Source organism: Lithobates pipiens, unplaced genomic scaffold, assembly GCF_037356315.1.
Source record: "Lithobates pipiens isolate NorthernLeopardFrog02 unplaced genomic scaffold, aLitPip1_a1.2 Scaffold_10, whole genome shotgun sequence".
Lineage (NCBI taxonomy): Eukaryota > Metazoa > Chordata > Amphibia > Anura > Ranidae > Lithobates > Lithobates pipiens.
This window is the reverse complement of record NW_027507686.1, coordinates 86667636-86682487: the sequence shown is the minus strand read 5'-3', so window position 1 is coordinate 86682487 and position 14852 is coordinate 86667636. Positions and strand designations below refer to the sequence as shown.

General features: G+C 43.0%; 1 protein-coding gene across 2 annotated transcripts in view; it reads right to left on the bottom strand.

The window, feature by feature from the left end:
* The window catches only part of EDC4 (enhancer of mRNA decapping 4), a 499346-nt gene that overhangs the window by 421799 nt on the left and 62695 nt on the right, over positions 1 to 14852 (bottom strand). The gene's annotated exons all lie outside the window — the stretch shown is intronic.

Below are 14852 nucleotides of genomic sequence, written 5' to 3'. Positions count from 1 at the left end.
GATCTTTAGTTCTTTCCATAGATTTTCTATTGGATTCAAGTCAGGTGATTGGCTGGGCCATTCCAGCAGCTTTATTTTCTCTTTCTTTGAAACAAATTGAGAGTTTACTTGGCTTTGTGATTGGGTTCATTGTCTTGCTGAAAAGTCCACCCTTGTTTCATCTTCACACTGGTAGATGGCAGCAGATTTTTATCAAGAATGACATTTTTCCATGAATCCTTCCTACAATGAAATTAAGTTTTCTAGTATCATATGCTGTAAAACAGCCCGACACCATGATGTTCCCACCTCCAAACGTCACTGTTGGTATGATGTTTTTGGCCCTAGGCTCATGGTGAAATGATGTTCTTTCCACTTCCAAATTATTGACCCAAAAGTTCTCACTGGAACATTCAGAAGTTTAGAAATCCTTCTGTAACCAATGCCATCAGTATGTTTTTTAACAATAAAGCTGCAAAGATTGTGAGAGAACCTTTTGCTTTTATTCACTATGAGAGGTTACTTGTATAACACCTTGATGAGATGCCTTTTAATAGGCCATCAGTTAAGACTGAGCTGGCTGATATTAATTTGCACTGACTAGGAGCAAGAATTGCTTTCTAAACACCGATTTCAGCTGGTGTCCTAGATTTCCATGCCATTTTGCACATCCTTTTCTTCAGGTGTTCAATATTTCCCCCCCGTGTCAGTCTATTATTGTACATAACCTAATTTCTGAACGTATTTGTTGGTTTCTTTCTATGTATGGATTGCACGGTTGTTCCCGACATGTGGTGAAAACTTCATGTTAATGGCACCTTTAGAAATTTATCAACCTAGAAAAATGGTGACGTGTTCAATACTTATTTTACCAAATATAGATATCTATATACAGGTGAAACTCGAAAAATTTGAATATCGTGCAAAAGCCAATTTATTTCACTAATGCAACTTAAAAGGTGAACCCAATATACGAGACAGACTCATTACATGCAAAGCAAGATCATTATGGCTTACAACTAATGAAAACCTCAAATCCACGATCTCGGAAAAGTAGAATATTGTGAAAAAGTGCAATATTCTAGGTTCAAAGTATCCCACTCTAATCAGCTAATTAAGCCACAATACCTGGAAAGGGTTCCCAAGCCTTTAAATGGTCTCTCCGTTTGGTTAAGGAGGAATCACAATCACGGGAAAGAGTGCTGACCTGACAGTTGTGCAGAAAACCATCATTGACCATCTCCATAAGGAGAGAAAGCCTCAAAAAAGGTAAATGCAAAATAAGTTGGATGTTCCCAAAGTGCTTTATCAAAGCACATTAATAGAAAGTTAAGTGGAAGGGAAAAGTGTGGAAGAAAAAGGTGCACAAGAAGCAGGGATGACCGCAGCCTGGAGAGGATTGTCAGGAGAATGCCATTAAAAAGTGTTGGGGACTTTCATAAGGAGTGTACCAAGGCTGGAGTCAGTGAATAAAGAGCCACCACACAGACTGATCCTGGACATGGGCTTCCAATGTCGTATTCCTCTCATCAAGCCCCTCCTGAACAACAAACAAAAAGTCAGAAGCGTCTTACCTGGGCTAAAGAAAAACAGACCTGGTCTGTTGCTCAGTGGTCCAAAGTCCTCTTTTCTGATGAGAGCAAATTTTGCAACTCATTTGAAAACAAAGGACTCAGAGTATGGAGGAAGAATGGAGAGGCACACAATGCAAGATGCTTGAAGTCCAGTGTGAAGTTTCCAGTCTGTGTTGATTTCGGGAGCCATGTCATCTGCTGGTGTTTGTCCACTGTGCTTCATTAAGTCCAGGGTCATCGCAGCCGTCTACCAGGAGATTTTGGAGCACTAAAAGCCCTATGGAGACGCAGACTTCATTTTCCAGCAGGACTTGGCACCTGCCCACAGCGTCAAAAGCACCAAAACCTGGTTCAATGACCGTGGTATTTCTGTGCTTGATTGGCCAGAAAACTCGCCTGACCTGAACCCCATAGGCAATCTATGGGGCATTGCCAAGAGAAAGATGAGCGGCATGAGACCAAACAATGCAAAAGAGCTGAAGGCCGCTATTGAAGCATCCTGGTCTTCCATAACACTTCAGCAGTGCCACAGGCTGATAGCTTCCATGCCACGCTGCATTGAGGCAGTAATTGCTGCAAAAGGGGCCCAAACCAAGTACTGAGTACATATGCATGCTAATACCTTTCAGAGGTCCGATACTGTTCTATGTACAATCTTTGTTTTATTGCTTGCATGCAATATTCTAATTTTCTGAGATTGTGGATTTGGGGTTTTCATGAGCTGTAAACCATAATCACCACAATTATGACAAATCACAGCTTGAACTATCTTGCTTTGCATGTAGGGAGTCCAGCTCATATTAGTTCCATCTTTTAAGTTGCATTAGTGAAATAAATTTACTTTTGCACAATATTTAAAATTTTCGACTATCAGCTGTATACACACACACACACACATACACACAGTTGTGCTCATAAGTTCACATACCCTGGCAGAATTTATGATTTCTTGGCCATTTTTCAGAGAATATGAAAAACACTAACTTTTCTTTCACTGATTGATAATAAATGGCTTCAGCCAAACACTATCAACTGTGTTTACACTTTAACCACTTGCAGATCGCTGTCGGCATATATATGTCAGCAGAATAGCACAGCTGGGCAAAGTAACGTACCCGTAAATTCCCACCGTGTGCGCACCGCCTGCGAGCTCCATGACTGTCGCCACGGGGATACCCACGATCGTGCCACGGAGCTCAAGAACGGGGAGATGCCTATGTAAAAAGCATCTCCCCGTTCTGCCTAATGACCGGACACTCATCGTCTGCTCCCTGTCATCGGGAGCAGTGATCAGTGTCCACGTCACACAAGCCCAACCCCCAGTTAGAAACACTCCCCTAGGACACACTAAACCCCTCCCAGCACTAATCGCTGTATTAATGCCAATGGTCCCAAAAATGTGTCAAAATTGTCTGATGTGTCCACCATAACGTCGCAGTCACAATAAAAAATAAATTAAAAACCGTTTATCGCTGCCATTACTAGTAAAAAGAAAATAAAAAAATATTAACCTCCTCGTGCCCGCCCTATAGCCGAATGACGGCCGTAGAGCAGGCGCATTCGTCCGGGTGGCCGTCCCTGGAAATCCTAATGTTTACTTCCGCAATGTGCGCTGCCGCGGGCACGCATCAAGAAGTTCGGTATTTGCCGTGTCCCCCGGGGACAGGCAAACACAGATCACTGTAAACGGCCAATCACAGCGGCCGTTTACAGCGCGATCGGCATGTCCAATGGGAGATGATCTCATATGTAAACATATGAGATCATCTCTCAGCGCCGCTCTCCCTCCTCACACAGAGTGTGAGAGGGGAGAGATGAACGGCTGCAGCGGCCGTCAGTGTAAAAAAAAAAAAAAAAAAAAAAAAAAAAAAAAAAAAAAAAAAGTGTCATCCCGCCCCAGTGCCACCTGTTAGTGACATCTGTCCCCAGTGGCACCTGCTGTCAGTGCCATTTGTCCCCAGTGCCACGTGTCATCAGTGCCACGTATTAGTGCCATCTGTCAGTGCCAAGTATCAGTGCTATTTGTCATCAGTGCCACCTGTCAGTGTCACGTGCCATCTGTTGTCAGTGTCACGTGCCATCAATGCCACTCATCAGTGCCATCTGTCATTAGTGTCACACGTCATCGGTGCCACGTATTAGTGCCATCTGTCATCAGTGCCACGTATTAGTGCCACATATTAGTGCCATCTGTCATCAGTGCCATCTGTCAGTGTCACGTGTCATTGTCCTAGTGCTTCAAAAGTGTAATAAATAGTCAACAAGTTAGATGTGTAAATATTTAGAAGGTGAATAAATCCTCACACTTACACCGTGTTAAATCACTATCCCCTTGTGGCGCTAAATGGGACAGAGTAGTCCCCCAGTAAGAACTCCAAAAATATATAATGAAAGTATACAGAGTGAATTCATCAATCCCTATTCAATACACCTCAAATAAATATTGTATATATATATATATAACAAAAAAATCAAATCAATAAATGAAATATCAAGTGAACTTAATCACTCAAAAAGTGCAAAGACTAAATGAATATTTTCATATCCACTTAAAATATGTGCATGTCCCAAAAAAAAAAAAAAAAAAAAAAAAAAAAAAACCGTTCAAACAAATATGCATACAGTGTCTGCCCTCCTTTACATGTGTTTATAACATACAGCAAAAGCAGGTTAATTTAAAGTGAAAAAAGAAGAACAATTTCTTAACATATAAGTGAAAAAGTCCTCAATAGAAGTATCCCAAAGTAGAACGACAGGTGGTGATAAATGAACAAATCAGCACGCCCTTCTCCTATGTGCTTTCTTATCAGTGTCCCCAGACGATGAAAACTCCTTCACCACACCACTAGTGACCCCCTATGGATGGAGCACTCACCAAATGGATTGCCTAGTACTCTCGCACCAGGCTCAACAGGCGTTTCAAATAGCTTAATTGGGAATCACAGATGTCCAGCACACAATATCCAGAGAGTGTTACTTCCCTTTTGCAGATTCAAATAGGATTGACTCCCCAAGTTCCTCAAAAAGAAAAACAGAGGCTTCCCATGGTGTAATACTATAAACCACTTTAATAGCACACTTAAAAGCCACTTGGTAATGCACTCACATGTAAAAAGATTATAAAAAGCACTTCAAAGTCACTGCAATAATTCACATCAGCAAAAACTTCACTCAAAGGCATTGGTGGTTACAGTGGATACTGGTCACAGTTAGCAGTGTCAGTGATATCTCTCACCCCTCCTTCAGCTGTATGGTACCCTACAGCCAGACTCTCAATGACACTCTCTCTCCAATCCTGTTCCTCGTGTAAGAGGCACACACACTTCAGCCTTGTTTGCAGAGTTTGATACAATCAATGGTTGCCAGATAGCCACGCCCCCGACATGTTTCGTCACTAGGACTTATTCATGGGATTGGCTATCTGGATCTCAATATCTCCTTTTATTCTAATGGCAACCATCCCTAAATGAGAGTCACAGCTGCTCTTCACAAGGTGACTCCCAGTTCTCTCCTCCCACCAATCTGAATGCTCGGGTACACCCACCTCTCCATCAGAGTCCTCCTCCAATGTCCAGAGCCAATCCGGTTGCATTATATCCGAGGGGTTGTGAGCCAGCAGCTGTAACAAATCCCAGCTCATATGCATCCGGCGGCGCCTGTACAAGTCTCCTCCCCCCTTGCTGTGCTTCAAAACACCCCACAAGGTGTCCCCACCCCTACTCCGATAATTCACCCCGCCCCCCATTACACAACCCGGTGTGCCGAACAAATAGTAAGCCCGCGTGTGCGCAAATGCTGACTCCCTCCTCACCATCCCTAAGCGACGTCAGCACGCACGCCCTAGCTCAACGTTCCACCCGCCACGGGGGCACTCATCGTTAGATCCGATCGTGCCACCACTGCGCATGCGTCGACACCTCACTCGCGCTTGCGCAGATACTGTCCACCTCCCAGATCACCAACTGACGTCAGCTCACAACTTCCAGCCCCTCGCTCCACCCACCGCATGAGCTTTCTACATCAGGGACAGCCTCGCCCCCCACTGCGCAAGCGTCACTTACTCCCTTTCTAAACTACGAAGTGAAAAAAGGTTATCAATACCGCTCGTCCTCCCAACCCTTCGGATCTCTCCCCAGACATCCGAAAACCTCCTCCTGTGTCACCGCGCACGCGCACCTCGGATGTCAATCCGACAGCATTAATTCACACAGCAGGGAGCTAGTATCACCTCCAATTCACAGATGTCCACTCGAATCACGGGATTCAGTCAGATCAATCAGTCATCCTTCATATAGTACAGCTGTAAAGTACCTACCATTCCCATATAGGTGGCTATACCAAACCATATACTGACCCTCCTCCCAATAATTCACCAAGTGTTATAGTAGAGGTGAAAAAAAGGGGTGATGTTAGTAGTTATAACATAACTCTCATCTCCCTATCCCCATTAGGATGCCTACAGTATCTCTATGTCGCCATTGCCTTAGAGTTCACATAATACATGTTCCATCATTTCTATCATGCAATCATAAATGCAAATGACAATAAGTTAATATGCATCACATCTTTCTAAAACCAATAAATTAAATATTTATCTATATTTGCAGCTGATTACAAAAGTTATCACATGTACCCCCATCAATCTGGTGTATGAACACCTATATACACCTCACCACTCCATAAATCTTGATCTCAGAGTACATATGGTTCACCTTATTCACCTATCCGCATAGTATAGACTAAAATTATCAATCTCAATGGATATCACTATTGGTCATTCTTCATCAAACCCATTGGGCCTATTGGGCAAATAATCCAGACGTTTCTATAAATGGTTTCCTATAGCCCATTTGTACTTAATAGATTACTCCAGACGTTTCTATAAATTATTTCCTATAACCCACATGATCTTGCAATCATTGGTGGGTTTTAATTCCCCACAAGCCTGTGATCCTACTAAATCAGAGAGGTCAATTCAAATGACAACGCGAAAACGCAAAAAAGGGGAATCACTCCTTTCCTATCCTTACACTGCAGTATTATGAGTTATTGATAAAGCTATTCACATCTAATTCGATGTTCATACCCCTCGGCGTCAGGCTCTTCATCAGAAAGATCCATTTGGTTTCTCTCTGCGAGAGTTCCCTCACCCGATTCGAGCCCCTCCATGAGGGGTGTACGTGATCTATACCGCAGAATTGTAAAAGGCTGGGATCTTGATGGTGATGTTCTTTAAAGTGTAAGGATACGCTATGGTCTTGGTACCCCTTGCGAATGTTAGTCAAATGTTCGGAGATGCGAACTCTCAATAGCCTCTTGGTACGACCCACATAGTATAACTTACAGGGACACCACAATAAGTATACCACATATGGGATATTACATGTCATAAATTCCTCTATGTGGAAGGTTTCGCCCACTCCATTAGTCACCTCAGTGATCCCCCTACTCAGATTCCTCACGGTTTTACAACAAATACATCTCCTACATGAGAAGAATCCCTTCAATTCCTTTGATATTGTCTGTCTGATCGGGGGATCAATTATTTTTTTAACGATTTTATCCCCTATGCTCGGGGCCTTTCTGTAAATAAACTTGGGATAGTCTGGAAGGCACAAGCCCAAATGTTTATCTCTCCCAAGAATATACCAATGTTTGGCAAAGATGTGTTCAATTTCCTTATACTGATGATGGAATCCCGATAAAAACTTAAACTGATGCTGTGTGTCCCCTTCCTTCTTACGTGGCTCAAGGCAAACTTCCCTAGGTGTATTAGCCACCTCTTTAATGGTCATATCCAGAATGGTTGCACTATATCCTTTCTGTATAAATCTCTTTCTCAGGACCTCAGATTGGGTTAGATAATCCTCATCAGTGGTGCAATTGCGACGTACCCTCAAGAATTGTCCTCTCGGAATGTTCTTAATCCAAGAGGGGTGATGCCCACTTCTCGTAGATAAGAAACTATTCCGATCGGTGGCTTTAAAGAAGACCGTAGTTTTCATTACACCTCCCTTTCTTTCAATAATAAGGTCCAAAAAATTAACACATTTTGAACTGATGTTATAATCCAGTACAATATTATTGGGGTTGGAATTCAATTTCCTGATAAATTCTCTAACTGATGGTTCAGTACCCACCCAAATAAAGAATAAGTCGTCTATAAACCTACGATAAAATAATAATTGTTGAGGTTTGTTCTGAAAAACGAACCTATCCTCCCACTCAGCCATGAACAGGTTGGCGAGGCTCGGGGCATACTTAGCCCCCATTGCCACACCAACCCGCTGAGAGTAGAACATGCCCCCATACCAAAAGTAGTTGTGGGTCATGCAAAACTCCAAAGCATGACCCACAAATACCTTCCGGGAATGGGAGACATCCTCCCTCCTACTCATCGCCCAATTGAGGGCTAGTAGGGCATCCTCGTGTTGGATAATAGTGTATAGGCTGGATACATCAGCTGTTACTAGGAAGACCTCGGCCATCAGGGGGACAGAAATATCACCCAATGATTTCAAGAGATCGGTGGTATCCCTTAAAAAAGCTCGTGTGTCTCTTACACTAGGCTGGAGGAATTTATCCAAATATTCCCCCAGCCTAGCTGTCACCGAGCCAATCCCGTTCACAATTGGGCGTGGAGGCGGAGCCTCCAAATTCTTGTGGATCTTGGGTAAGGTATAGATCACTGGAATACGGCAAAAACTAGGGGTTAAATATCTAGCTTCCCTGCCACTCAGTACCCCCTTCCCATAACCCCACTGGATTAGGGCCTCCAACTGGCTTTGGTATTGATTAGTGGGGTCTGCATCCAACTTCCTGTAGGTGTTGGTATCACTCAATAGGTCCCTCAATTGATTATCATAAAAGGCACTATCCAGGATGACAACCCCACCCCCCTTATCAGCCGGTCGAATGATAATTCCCTTCTTCTTTTCCAAGGATTTTATTCCATCTATAAAATGCCTCGCATTCACCCCTTTTTTTATGGGTAATTGTTCTAAATCATTCAGCACCAAATTTTTAAACACCTCAACGAAGTGATTGCTCACAATCTGGGGATTAAATAAAGAGCGGTTTTTTAAACCACTGTCCCTCTGCAGAGGCCTTAAATTCGCCTCTGAGTGTGTTTTACTGGGGTGCATTAGAAAATATTTTTTAATGGGAAGGGAACTACAATTATTGGTTTTAAAAAGAAAGGAAATCAAATTGGTCAAATTAAAGGAACAGATCGAATTAATTAAGGTGAAATTGGAACCCTTGGGCGATACTAGTCAAATGAAGGAATTCAATACTATAATGAAGAAGAAATTGGAAAAATGGGATAGGGATATTCAGAAGAAGAAAGTGAAAAAGTATAATAGAGATACAACAGATTTTAAGAATAATAAAATTTATGCGTGGCAGACTAAGGAAACAACTACAACTAATGAGCAGGAATCTTCTGGGGATAGTAATGTATCAAGTGTAAGGCAGACCCAGGGGGTTAAAACCCAAGAGGGGAAAGGAAAAACCACCATGAAAAATACTGTTAATAAAACAGGTGCTTCCCAGGTCTCGAGACCAACTTACACTAATATCCAACAGAGGAGGTCGGAACCTCAGGGGGGGTACCAGTCACCGAGATTACCACCAATGGAGGGGTACCCACCCAGATATTTTGACCACCAGCCCCCACAGATGGATGGGTATGGTTACCCGACAAACTATGCACCCTATATAGATCAGAGATGGCCGCAAGAGGGATACGGTACACCGAGAGATCCCCCTATATCATTGTATAATAGATTTACCCCTTTGAGACAGGATGATAGGGGAAGGAGATATAGTGGTAATTCATATCCCCCTCAACACCCTCCTCCTCCACCTTTTCCAGAGCAGAGGGGGAGAGGGGGCAGGGGAGGTGGGACTATGAGAGGACGAGGATCAGGGGGACACAAAGATTTGAAGAATGTACCTTACCAACAAAACCCACCAACTGTAAGAGACGGAGGGGATGCCGGGCAGGAAGGCGCAAACAATCCAAGAAAGAGATTGAGGGACAACTGAATGATGGAATCTTTAATTTAAGTGAGGTAGAATTAAATACTAATGAATTGCACATTTTGAATACGGGTCTCAAATGTGCCCCGAAAAAAATCATGAACAAATTCGAAGTGTACATGGATATTCAGAAGTATACACGCAGTTTAAATATTAAAAAATATTTTCTAATGCACCCCAGTAAAACACACTCAGAGGCGAATTTAAGGCCTCTGCAGAGGGACAGTGGTTTAAAAAACCGCTCTTTATTTAATCCCCAGATTGTGAGCAATCACTTCGTTGAGGTGTTTAAAAATTTGGTGCTGAATGATTTAGAACAATTACCCATAAAAAAAGGGGTGAATGCGAGGCATTTTATAGATGGAATAAAATCCTTGGAAAAGAAGAAGGGAATTATCATTCGACCGGCTGATAAGGGGGGTGGGGTTGTCATCCTGGATAGTGCCTTTTATGATAATCAATTGAGGGACCTATTGAGTGATACCAACACCTACAGGAAGTTGGATGCAGACCCCACTAATCAATACCAAAGCCAGTTGGAGGCCCTAATCCAGTGGGGTTATGGGAAGGGGGTACTGAGTGGCAGGGAAGCTAGATATTTAACCCCTAGTTTTTGCCGTATTCCAGTGATCTATACCTTACCCAAGATCCACAAGAATTTGGAGGCTCCGCCTCCACGCCCAATTGTGAACGGGATTGGCTCGGTGACAGCTAGGCTGGGGGAATATTTGGATAAATTCCTCCAGCCTAGTGTAAGAGACACACGAGCTTTTTTAAGGGATACCACCGATCTCTTGAAATCATTGGGTGATATTTCTGTCCCCCTGATGGCCGAGGTCTTCCTAGTAACAGCTGATGTATCCAGCCTATACACTATTATCCAACACGAGGATGCCCTACTAGCCCTCAATTGGGCGATGAGTAGGAGGGAGGATGTCTCCCATTCCCGGAAGGTATTTGTGGGTCATGCTTTGGAGTTTTGCATGACCCACAACTACTTTTGGTATGGGGGCATGTTCTACTCTCAGCGGGTTGGTGTGGCAATGGGGGCTAAGTATGCCCCGAGCCTCGCCAACCTGTTCATGGCTGAGTGGGAGGATAGGTTCGTTTTTCAGAACAAACCTCAACAATTATTATTTTATCGTAGGTTTATAGACGACTTATTCTTTATTTGGGTGGGTACTGAACCATCAGTTAGAGAATTTATCAGGAAATTGAATTCCAACCCCAATAATATTGTACTGGATTATAACATCAGTTCAAAATGTGTTAATTTTTTGGACCTTATTATTGAAAGAAAGGGAGGTGTAATGAAAACTACGGTCTTCTTTAAAGCCACCGATCGGAATAGTTTCTTATCTACGAGAAGTGGGCATCACCCCTCTTGGATTAAGAACATTCCGAGAGGACAATTCTTGAGGGTACGTCGCAATTGCACCACTGATGAGGATTATCTAACCCAATCTGAGGTCCTGAGAAAGAGATTTATACAGAAAGGATATAGTGCAACCATTCTGGATATGACCATTAAAGAGGTGGCTAATACACCTAGGGAAGTTTGCCTTGAGCCACGTAAGAAGGAAGGGGACACACAGCATCAGTTTAAGTTTTTATCGGGATTCCATCATCAGTATAAGGAAATTGAACACATCTTTGCCAAACATTGGTATATTCTTGGGAGAGATAAACATTTGGGCTTGTGCCTTCCAGACTATCCCAAGTTTATTTACAGAAAGGCCCCGAGCATAGGGGATAAAATCGTTAAAAAAATAATTGATCCCCCGATCAGACAGACAATATCAAAGGAATTGAAGGGATTCTTCTCATGTAGGAGATGTATTTGTTGTAAAACCGTGAGGAATCTGAGTAGGGGGATCACTGAGGTGACTAATGGAGTGGGCGAAACCTTCCACATAGAGGAATTTATGACATGTAATATCCCATATGTGGTATACTTATTGTGGTGTCCCTGTAAGTTATACTATGTGGGTCGTACCAAGAGGCTATTGAGAGTTCGCATCTCCGAACATTTGACTAACATTCGCAAGGGGTACCAAGACCATAGCGTATCCTTACACTTTAAAGAACATCACCATCAAGATCCCAGCCTTTTACAATTCTGCGGTATAGATCACGTACACCCCTCATGGAGGGGCTCGAATCGGGTGAGGGAACTCTCGCAGAGAGAAACCAAATGGATCTTTCTGATGAAGAGCCTGACGCCGAGGGGTATGAACATCGAATTAGATGTGAATAGCTTTATCAATAACTCATAATACTGCAGTGTAAGGATAGGAAAGGAGTGATTCCCCTTTTTTGCGTTTTCGCGTTGTCATTTGAATTGACCTCTCTGATTTAGTAGGATCACAGGCTTGTGGGGAATTAAAACCCACCAATGATTGCAAGATCATGTGGGTTATAGGAAATAATTTATAGAAACGTCTGGAGTAATCTATTAAGTACAAATGGGCTATAGGAAACCATTTATAGAAACGTCTGGATTATTTGCCCAATAGGCCCAATGGGTTTGATGAAGAATGACCAATAGTGATATCCATTGAGATTGATAATTTTAGTCTATACTATGCGGATAGGTGAATAAGGTGAACCATATGTACTCTGAGATCAAGATTTATGGAGTGGTGAGGTGTATATAGGTGTTCATACACCAGATTGATGGGGGTACATGTGATAACTTTTGTAATCAGCTGCAAATATAGATAAATATTTAATTTATTGGTTTTAGAAAGATGTGATGCATATTAACTTATTGTCATTTGCATTTATGATTGCATGATAGAAATGATGGAACATGTATTATGTGAACTCTAAGGCAATGGCGACATAGAGATACTGTAGGCATCCTAATGGGGATAGGGAGATGAGAGTTATGTTATAACTACTAACATCACCCCTTTTTTTCACCTCTACTATAACACTTGGTGAATTATTGGGAGGAGGGTCAGTATATGGTTTGGTATAGCCACCTATATGGGAATGGTAGGTACTTTACAGCTGTACTATATGAAGGATGACTGATTGATCTGACTGAATCCCGTGATTCGAGTGGACATCTGTGAATTGGAGGTGATACTAGCTCCCTGCTGTGTGAATTAATGCTGTCGGATTGACATCCGAGGTGCGCGTGCGCGGTGACACAGGAGGAGGTTTTCGGATGTCTGGGGAGAGATCCGAAGGGTTGGGAGGACGAGCGGTATTGATAACCTTTTTTCACTTCGTAGTTTAGAAAGGGAGTAAGTGACGCTTGCGCAGTGGGGGGCGAGGCTGTCCCTGATGTAGAAAGCTCATGCGGTGGGTGGAGCGAGGGGCTGGAAGTTGTGAGCTGACGTCAGTTGGTGATCTGGGAGGTGGACAGTATCTGCGCAAGCGCGAGTGAGGTGTCGACGCATGCGCAGTGGTGGCACGATCGGATCTAACGATGAGTGCCCCCGTGGCGGGTGGAACGTTGAGCTAGGGCGTGCGTGCTGACGTCGCTTAGGGATGGTGAGGAGGGAGTCAGCATTTGCGCACACGCGGGCTTACTATTTGTTCGGCACACCGGGTTGTGTAATGGGGGGCGGGGTGAATTATCGGAGTAGGGGTGGGGACACCTTGTGGGGTGTTTTGAAGCACAGCAAGGGGGGAGGAGACTTGTACAGGCGCCGCCGGATGCATATGAGCTGGGATTTGTTACAGCTGCTGGCTCACAACCCCTCGGATATAATGCAACCGGATTGGCTCTGGACATTGGAGGAGGACTCTGATGGAGAGGTGGGTGTACCCGAGCATTCAGATTGGTGGGAGGAGAGAACTGGGAGTCACCTTGTGAAGAGCAGCTGTGACTCTCATTTAGGGATGGTTGCCATTAGAATAAAAGGAGATATTGAGATCCAGATAGCCAATCCCATGAATAAGTCCTAGTGACGAAACATGTCGGGGGCGTGGCTATCTGGCAACCATTGATTGTATCAAACTCTGCAAACAAGGCTGAAGTGTGTGTGCCTCTTACACGAGGAACAGGATTGGAGAGAGAGTGTCATTGAGAGTCTGGCTGTAGGGTACCATACAGCTGAAGGAGGGGTGAGAGATATCACTGACACTGCTAACTGTGACCAGTATCCACTGTAACCACCAATGCCTTTGAGTGAAGTTTTTGCTGATGTGAATTATTGCAGTGACTTTGAAGTGCTTTTTATAATCTTTTTACATGTGAGTGCATTACCAAGTGGCTTTTAAGTGTGCTATTAAAGTGGTTTATAGTATTACACCATGGGAAGCCTCTGTTTTTCTTTTTGAGGAACTTGGGGAGTCAATCCTATTTGAATCTGCAAAAGGGAAGTAACACTCTCTGGATATTGTGTGCTGGACATCTGTGATTCCCAATTAAGCTATTTGAAACGCCTGTTGAGCCTGGTGCGAGAGTACTAGGCAATCCATTTGGTGAGTGCTCCATCCATAGGGGGTCACTAGTGGTGTGGTGAAGGAGTTTTCATCGTCTGGGGACACTGATAAGAAAGCACATAGGAGAAGGGCGTGCTGATTTGTTCATTTATCACCACCTGTCGTTCTACTTTGGGATACTTCTATTGAGGACTTTTTCACTTATATGTTAAGAAATTGTTCTTCTTTTTTCACTTTAAATTAACCTGCTTTTGCTGTATGTTATAAACACATGTAAAGGAGGGCAGACACTGTATGCATATTTGTTTGAACGGTTTTTTTTTTTTTTTTTTTTTTTTTTTTTTTTTTGGGACATGCACATATTTTAAGTGGATATGAAAATATTCATTTAGTCTTTGCACTTTTTGAGTGATTAAGTTCACTTGATATTTCATGTATTGATTTGATTTTTTTGTTATATATATATACAATATTTATTTGAGGTGTATTGAATAGGGATTGATGAATTCACTCTGTATACTTTCATTATATATTTTTGGAGTTCTTACTGGGGGACTAATCTGTCCCATTTAGCGCCACAAGGGGATAGTGATTTAACACGGTGTAAGTGTGAGGATTTATTCACCTTCTAAATATTTGAATAATATACAAACAAGTGGCAGCTGGGGGGAGGTTGGGTGCTGGCGCAGTGTTTACACACTAGGTGGCGGTATTTGATGTGTGTAGTATTTTAAGTTAGATGTGTAGTTTATGTTCCTAGAACACATGATGGCGCTCCCTGCATGTTGGGCCTCTCTATGTGGCCAGGCTGTGAAAAGTCCCACACATGTGGTATTGTAATACTCAGGAGGAGTA